Genomic DNA, 9080 nt, shown 5'->3' with positions numbered 1-9080 from the left:
TGCTTTGCCTTTGAATGGGAAGATCCTGATAAAGGCAGGAAACGACAACTGCGTTGGACACTATTGCCTCAGGGCTTTACAGAATCCCCCAATGCCTTTGGGCAGCCCTAGAAGAATTAATGCAATCTTTTGAGCTACCAGAAGGGGTGAAATGGTTACAATATGTAGATGATCTATTAATAGCACAAAAAAGACCAGAAATCTAGTAGAAATGGGACTATATGACTTTTAAACTTTTTGGCACAGCAGGGTTTGAAGGTATGCAAAGCTAAATTGCAATTCACAGAACCAGAAGTAGAATATTTAGGTCATTGGTTAAGTAAAGGGAAAAAGAAATTGGATCCTAACAGAGTGTCTGGAATACTAAGCCTGGGACTACAAAGACTAAAAAAGAAGTGAGGAAAATGTTGGGACTGCTGGGATACTGTCATCAATGAGTAGAGGGATTTAGTGAGAAAGTGAAATTTCTATATAAAAACTTACCAGTAATCGCCTGAAATGGGCAGAGGAGGATGACAAAAGTTTTGAAAAGGTCAGACATGCTTGAATTCAAGCCCCTGTACTCAGTCTCCCAGATTTGGAGAGACCATTTCAGTTATTTGTAAACACCTCTGATCAAACAGCATATGGGGTACTCACCCAGGAATGGGCAGGCAGTCGAAAGCCAGTGGGATTTTATTCTAAACTGCTCGACCCTGTCAGCCGGGCTTGGCCCACATGTCTGCAGGCCCCAGTGGCCACAGCACTTTTAATGGAAGAAGCCTGAAAAGTCACCTTTGGGGTGACCCTAGTGGTCCACACCCCCATAATGTGAGGGGAATTCTGAATCAAAAAGCCGAGAAATGGTTAACTGATACCCGAATATTAAAATATGAAGCTATTCTAATCACTTCCCCAGACTTAGAGCTAAAAGCAGCAACTGCTGAAAGTCCTGGACAATTCCTATATGAGGAACCAGGATGAAAATTTAGAATGTGATTGTGTGGACAATTACTCTTCAGTAAAAATAAGCGATAAAGAAATTAAGGGCAGAACTGCATGAGAATTAATAGGTTTTAGCAGATGGCAGGGAAAGTTTACTCAAAACCCAGGCCAGACAAATTACTGAACAATTACATCAACGAACTCATTTTGGAACCAGAGTGCTAGAAGACCAATATTTAAATTTTTTTGGATGCATTGGCATTTTTGATATTGCAAAGCAGAGCATCCAGACTTGGTTAACTTGTTCACAAAATTAATTAAAAGTTATGCTACAAGGTCCATCAGGAGAATGGAAATTTGCTTACAGACCCTTTGAAAGAATACAAATAGATTTTACAGAATTATGAAAAATAGGAAGATGGAAATATCCACTGGTGAAAATAGACCAATTAACCCACTGGGTCGAGGCATACCCTGCAGCTAGAGCCACATCACAAGTGGTAGCCAAAATATTGATGGAACACATAATCCCAAGGTATGGCCTGGTTTGAGCCATAGACTCAGAGCAGGGGACGCACTTTACATCAAAGGTGCTGCAGTCACTGACCCCGGCACTGGGCATCAGCTGGGAGTATCACACACCTTGGCACCCTCAGAGTTCTGGCAGGGTTGAAAGGATGAATCAAACATTAAAACAACAGCTGTCAAAATTAATGATTGAGACTAAAATGCCATGGACAAAGTGCCTCCCACCAGCCCTGTCTAATATAGGAACAATGCCAAATTGGAAAACAGGGATTTCACCATATGAAATGCTGTATGGTATGCCTGACCCTAAAGGAGAACAACTTGATCCAGCTTTAGTTCAGGACACTTCCCTCCAGAATTACATAATAATAATCAATAAAAATTTGTAAGAATTAAAGGAGAAGGGAATTTAAGCTCAAACCGTCCCTCTAAGATTTGCCATAGATAATATTAGGCCAGGACAACATTTGTTAATTAAAGAAGAAAATCTACATCCAAAATGGGAAGGTCTGTATTTGGTTCTGTTAACAACTGAAACAGCTGTGAGGACACCTGAAAAAGGATGGACACGTGTGAGTAGAGTCCAGGGTCCTGTAACCCCTCCTACTGCAGGTTGGGCAGTGACATCCGAGCCTGGAGACCTCAAAGGGCAAATCCAGAGCTCTCGATGTTGGCACCAGATCAATTTGTCTCGAAGGTCTCCCAATCAGGACTGAAAGTCACCTGTCCTGAAGCCAGGTGTGATTGTAACCCCTTCATCAAAAAGAGTTGTCCATATTGTCCTGAGCTGTGGTGGTCTCATCCCTATGGTGGGTATCTCCCATTCACATTATGTGTCCAATGTAGAAGAAAGGAACAGAAGGAAACTGTTAAGGTGCTAAATACCCTATCAGCACGAGGAAAAATCGAAATTGATGATCATAACTGGTGGGAGTTATTTGAGAATGGAACAAGAGGAAAAGAGAAAGCCAGAGCAGAGGTTTTGGCAATAGAGTGTCAGAAGGGTTGTGTATACCGAGCTGTTACTGCTGTACCTCGCACTGGAATGTTAAAGCTAAATTTGGGACAAAATTAAGAAACACTACCAAAAGAGAAAGACAAAGTGGGAGAGCCCAGGACATATTCCCTGCTGCCGAGAAGATCAAACAAACCTCGGCTACTGGCAGCAACCCCGTAGGCCTTGAGGGAGGCAGAGGGATGAAAATGGTCATGGGAGTCATCCTATTGCTAATGATGATAAAAGGAAATAATGCTGATGCTTGTTCCAAGTGTCACCAGACAATTGGGTACGGGGATGCACGGTATCCACCCTTGCCTTCCACACACACATCAATTCCTGCTAGAATCAGCACAAGCTGGAATCGTGTACTATTATGGAAAGAAGTTATTGGGTGGCCACCAATTTGGGAAAAGGAGGGTGGGCTCCATCAGCATACCAAAGTTGCCCAGTAGGAGAGACACAGCTCTGCTTCCCAAAAGAAGGTATGTGGGGATATTCAGATCAGGTGCGAGATCACTACAAGGAGGAATTGATAAAAAATCCAACTAAAGTGTTCAGAGGAACAAGGATAAACTGTGGGGAAATTTTAACTTGTATGAGAAAATAAAGCAACAACTCAGTGAACGGAACTTACCCACCTTGGGAATAAATTTATTTGTGGAATTAATGTGAGAAATTACTACTGAACTGAAGTCACTGTTGGATCACTGTGGAGGAATGCAGATGACTGAGCAATGGCCATGGAGGGGGGAGGGATTAGGCCCAGATCAGTTATTACAGTGGAATCAAACAGAAATATTGAGGGGCATCAATAGACCTGAAGGGTGGGTTCTGAGTCATGAGGTAACAGGAGAAGCATCTATAACACGTCAGGGAAGTAACTTTACCCAAGATGTGGGGCACACCCCCTGTAAGACTCTCCTGACTACAAATGCAAGCAATCAGTCTTGGTGGCCCAAAACTCTAAAAAAGTACTGAGGAAAGCTAAGTAAGGGTAATTGTATAAAGAACAATTTTACAGGACTCTGCTGGTATAATAAGAATAGTGTAAGAATCTATTGGCAACGACCTGAATCAGTTCAGCTAAGCTGGAAAGTCCCAGATGGAATATTTTGGATCTGCAGGAAAAGAGCTTCTAATACCCTACCAAACAGATGGAGAGGGACATGTACCTGAGGGATTATCCAGCCTGCCTTTTTTACATTACCAGAAGAGAAAGACAATCAAGTGTTAGGAGTTCCCTTGTATGAAACTTTGCCTGCAAACAAAAAGAGCCCGTTCATAGGGGGAACACAAATCTGGAAGGATGATGAATGGCCCCCAGAACAAATTACTGAGTACTATGGGACTCAAGATGGAAGCTGGGGCTATCTCACTCCAATTTATATGATAAATAGAATTATCAGGCTACAAGGCCTAGTAGAAATTACTTCCAAGCAAACAGCCCGAGCAATGGAATTGATGGCTAAACAACTTACCCAAACTAGAGCAGCAGTATATCAAAATCGACGAGCCCTGGACTATCTGTTAGCTGAAGAAGGGGGAGTGTGTGGGAAGTTCAATAATTCTGAATGCTGCATAGAAATTGATGATAATGGTGAAGTAATTACTAAAATTGCAGAAGAAATAAAACAAATAGCCCATGTACCTGTATAAACCTGGAACTCTGTGTTTAATGATAATTGGTGGAATAACCTGTTGGGGGGAGATTGGTGGAAGGAATTAGGTTTTATGTTAACATGTGCATTATTAGGAGAACTGTTCATCCCTTGTCTTGTTCCATGCTTCATTCGACTAATCCAGTCGGTGGTTCAAGGAATGCAAGTTGCTACAATACCAATAGACCCTGAGAAGGCAACAAAACTAATGGCAGTGAATGAATTAAATCTGGTACAAGAAGTCCTGTCAAAATATGTAGCCAAAACATGAATCAATGGGATAAAAGAAAAGAAGTGGGGAAATTGTGATAATTAATAAAAGATTTGTGTTACTCACAAAAGTATTGCGATTTGTATGAGCCAGAATACTAAGGTCTGAAGTGAAGCATGGACACTAGATAACAAAAAATATATGATTAAATCATTCTGTTTTAAATCACCATGTTTGTTATGTTATGTTACGTTATGTTATGTTATGTTATGTTATATTATGTTTCTTATGTTATGTTATGTTATGTTTTCCAAATAAGTTATATCTACAGCCAGCTTGCAAAATCACACTTTTGGATAGCCCTTCCCGCCTTTGTTTGATCACTGCTGCCTCTCTCAAGGACCAGACTTGCAGATTTCCCTGGTGGTTGTCTACAAAGTCCAGATGGTTATCTGTGAGACTGACTATCGCCCAGAGGTTTTGTGAGTTTGGATGCAGATGCTTCTTCGACCACCACTGCTTACCTGCCCAAATTATGACAGCAAAGTACTAAAAATTATTGATTACAACAAGAAACCACAGTATAAGAAGACACTACAAAATAGGGTTTGGTGGAGCGTGGAGTGGACGGTGACCCCTCACATTCCCCATCGCTGCATGCTCCGTCTCTATCAAATAAAGCAATCTAAATTTTGCTGAATATTGAGACTGTTGTTTCCCATTCATAATAAGCGGGAGGTGAGTGACAGGATCTGAGGAGATCCAGACCATGGCCGGGTCATGGTCATCTCATGGTCATCTTCAAGGTCAGCTCATGTTCACTCATGGTCACTCATGGTCATCTTATGGTCATCTCCCAATCACCATCATCTCATGCTCATGGTCACCTCATGGCCAGGATCATGTTATGGTCATGGACATGCCGTGGTCATCTCTTGGTCACAATACCTCATGCCCATGGTCATCTCACAGTTGTCATCATGTCATGGTCACAATCATGGACATTTCTTGATCACCTCATGGCCATGGTTGTGTCATCGTCATCTCATGGTCACAGTCCTCTCATGGTCATGGATATGGTCATCTCATGGTCATCTCTTGGTCATCTCACAGTCACAGTCATGTCATCAGCACAGTCATGGTCGTTTATTTCCTGATATCCATCATGTCATGCTCATGGTCAGCTCACCCTAATGGGCATCTCATGGTCACCTCATCGTCATGGTCATCTCGTGGTCATGGTCATCTCCTTATCACCATCATCTCATGGTCGTGGTCATCCTGTGGCCACAATTATTTCATAGCCGTGGTCATATTGTGGTCACCTCATGGTCATCTCCTGATCCCCATCATCTCATGTCCATTGTCATCTCACTGTAATGGTCATCTCAAGGTGATGGTTGTGTCATGGTCACCTCATGGCCATAGTTCTGTCATGGTCATCTCATATCAGGGGTCAAGGGTGGTCCCCAACAATCCTTTTTAGGCACTGCAGATATCAGGGCAGAAATGGCAAAAATTAAAGAAGAGCGGAACGACAACCACGACTCAGAAACATAAAACACTTTAATAATAATGAAAGGAAACGTGGGATGAGGCCCAAAAATCCAAATTCAACAACCGAGAGGACAAGGTCACTTTAGGAGCCTGGGGTTGAAGACAAAGATACAGGGAGCTCCAAGGTGTAAATATGGGGTAAGAGAGGGGGTGGAGTTGAGCTTAGGGTCCAATGGGGATAGGGGAAAGTGGGGCAGAGGTGGAGTAAGGGAAGGTAGGATCCAATGGGGTAGGTTGGGTGGAACACTGCATCAGCTGAGGGCCAATGGGGATACAAGGAAGGGAGAACATTCTGGAACTGGGAGAGGTGATAATTAACTGGGAAATGAGGGTTAGGAATATGCATGAGGTATTCACACAGGCAATCCCATAACTCTTTGTTACTTTTTTCTGGGGTCACCACAGCTTAACAAATGCCTCCCAAGGTTTAGGGTTGGGATATCATTCTTCTTTGGTGATGGTTGCCTGTCCTGGGATATTGGTCAGGCTGACCCCCACATCTCCCCCTTTCTGCTTAACAGTAAAAATAGAACTGAAAGATTTTTGTAAAACTCTGTAGAAACATTCTAACAGACAAGGAAAAACTAACACTACAAAATGACAATTATGAAGATAAGTAACCCCGTTTTCATTATGGACAACACCCACCCCTTGGTTACCCAACTTTTAAAGACTCCATCAAACCAGTCTTTGTCTTCATTAATTTGTAACTCTTTGACTCTCTCTCTGAGGACTTGAATACTTACCACCATTACATCTTACCAATTGAATTCTTTATCCATAACAAAAGGTATTGCAGTAATCCATTTGAACTGAAACACTTCCTATTCTTGAGCCTCTAATGGTGCATGTGGAAGATTGAGAGGCCACGAGTCCCAAAAATCTACAGGATTGTATTTCAGCTTACCAATGGGACTGTTCCTCTGCATATTACAAATGGCCTTTTTATTTACTGGCCACTCATCTATTGCCAGACCTACCAGCCATGTTGAAAAGGGGTTATTTGGGGTGGCAAGAGATAAACATAAAGTCTCCTGGTGTGTTATGTTCGCTAAATGCTCGCTGTTAGGAGTTGGGAGTACTGGAACTTTCTGGTGGGCAGTCCTTTAATGGCTGTAGGTAAGGTTTGATGGTTTTGGCTGGTATCCACCGAGGTCCTCTATCTGTGGCGACACAACCGTATCCCTCCCCCAGTTATTAACTGAAATGGTCCTAACATTTGATTTGTTTCAGGCTCTTTTACTAACACTGATGGTCATCAGCATCATCAGCTTGTGGATTTCTGTCACAGCGCGAGGCTGGCTCGTGCTCCAGTGCAAGTTTTTTTGATGGCAGCCTGGGGAGATTGCCTTTAGAAGAAAACTGTTTAGCCTGGGGTTGGTTTTGACCAGGAACTGGGTGTCTCCCTTTTCTCTGTGGACAGTCTTTTCAGAAATGTCCCTGTGGAACACATCGAAAGCAAGTGGGTTGTTATTGTGATTGTGGTGTTTTAAAAGGAAACTGCACAGCCACCAGGGCTTTTGCAACTTCCTGCCCCATGGCCTGGGCCTGTCCTGCTGCCACATTCATCCCAAGACGATTGCACGCCTCGATCATCTGGAGGATCATTGGTGGTGGTCCTCGTGGCAGGGCGTGCAACACCTTTGGACACTTGGAGTTACCATGAGCTACTGCCAATGTCTCTAACAGCTTGTTCCTGGTCCTAGCATCGGGAATTTGTTTTTCCAATGCTTGTGTGAACTGGTCTACAAATTCCAATAGGCTCTTGCCTAATATTAGTATACTCCGAGTTAAGATTGCTGCCATCTGGTACATGGACCAATGCTTTAAACAAAAAATTTTAACTTCACCGCATACTTGCCTGGGGACTGTTGCTGTTTGCTCCTCAGGTTGGCTAAATTGTCCTTTCCCAGTTAGGTGGTCCATCATTTATATTGCTCTGGCTGTGTCATTCAAACTTAACTGAAACTTAACCCAAACTTGTCTGAAGCAAGCCCGCATTGGCTGCCTGTCACTGCGGTGTCGCTGTTGACGAGTCCCTTCACAGGATCAGCTCTCTGATCCTGTGGTGTCCACGCATCTTCCCAGCCAATCACTGCCTCACACACGAGATGACCACAAACCCACTCTCTGGCCATCTGACCCACAGCTGAGCCCTTCCCAGAGTGCCTTTTGGTGGATAAAATGAACGGAAGTGCACAGGATTTAACAAAGATAGAAAAGGTCCTTATTCTGTAAGGCGTTCCTTCTTTCCTACAGTTATGGTCATCACCATTATCTCATGCTCATGGTCACCTAATGGTCCTCTCACAGTCACCTCATGTTCACAATCATCTCACAGCCATGGTTGTGTCATGATCATCTCATGGTCTTGATCAGCACACAGCCATGGTGTGTTGTGGTCATCTCATGGCCACCTCGAGGTCAAGATCGTGTCATGGTTGTCTCACAGCCTTCAGAATTTCATGGCCATGGTGGTGTCATGGTCATGTTGTGGTTATCTCATTGTCACCATCATCTTATGGTCATCTCATGGTCATGGCCATCTTATGGTCGCGGTCCTTATCACCATCATCTTATGCTTGTGGTCATCTCACTGTAATGGTGTGTTGGTTTGAAAGTAAAACCAGTGCGAGACTCCAAGTCAGTAATACAATTTAATAAGAGAAAAGAGAAAAAATAAAAGACATGCAATAATATAAAAGAAACAACCACCAACACAGTCAGAAATACAACCTGACACCCTGTCAGTCAGGGTGTTGGTAGCAGTCCCTATAAATGGTGGCTGCAGTCCTCCTGGATGACAGATGTGGTTCTGTTGAAGCAGTGCTCCTGTAGAAGGTGCAGTTTTCCTCCGAAGATCCAGCAATGATGTGGAAAAAGGTCCGACTTTCCTCTGGGATCCAGTAGAAAGGTCTGCCCTCGGGTCCCAAACCCCAGTTTTTTATCTAGGTAGGAAAGGCTTGGCTCCTGCCCCGGGTTGGGGCATCTCCCAATGGGATGATGTAATCTTATCAGTCACACAATAGGACTTAATGGCCCATTAACGGAATATATCTTCTGGAGGAAGGATGGGTTGTGAATAGATAACGATGATCATCCCCCGATCTTATCAGATGGCACATCAGCAGAGGATATCTCCCACAGAGATAAGGATCACCACCCCTCCCACATTTTAAGAGATGGTGATAGAATACACATT

Source organism: Sturnus vulgaris, unplaced genomic scaffold (genome assembly GCF_052056855.1).
Source record: "Sturnus vulgaris isolate bStuVul1 unplaced genomic scaffold, bStuVul1.hap1 Scaffold_195, whole genome shotgun sequence".
In the NCBI taxonomy this organism is placed as follows: Eukaryota; Metazoa; Chordata; class Aves; order Passeriformes; family Sturnidae; genus Sturnus; species Sturnus vulgaris.
Note: the sequence above shows the minus strand (reverse complement) of the source record.